This window comes from Penaeus monodon, chromosome 22, assembly GCF_015228065.2.
Source record: "Penaeus monodon isolate SGIC_2016 chromosome 22, NSTDA_Pmon_1, whole genome shotgun sequence".
In the NCBI taxonomy this organism is placed as follows: Eukaryota; Metazoa; Arthropoda; class Malacostraca; order Decapoda; family Penaeidae; genus Penaeus; species Penaeus monodon.
The window spans coordinates 31,658,027-31,658,434 of NC_051407.1; positions in this window are offsets into that span (position 1 = coordinate 31,658,027).

The window sequence follows — 408 nt, forward strand, 5'->3', positions numbered from 1 at the left end:
GAGACCGAGATTAAGTATTTGCAAATTATCATAATAATCATTTTGCCAAGTACATCCCCCAAAATTGTAATCATGTAATCATTGTGAAAATTTGAAATTCAGATAAGCTGAAACTCTGTAATTAATTCCACATTTAAAATATATTCCCGGCTCGCATTACACTGGTTATTTACGTACATTATTCATGCTTATACCAATAATTGGGTGGGTATATGTGCATTTCGAGGCTGGGTGGGGTGTTTCGTTTTAATAATCTATAATCGGTGTGATATTACAGACTATTGGCATAATGAGATCGGACTCGGATGCCTTTCGGTACAGAATTTCATCTCGTTGTTCATTTGTCCTTCAAGGAAGTAATCGAGTATCCAAATAAAATATATATTTTGGGTTGAAATAACCGATGTG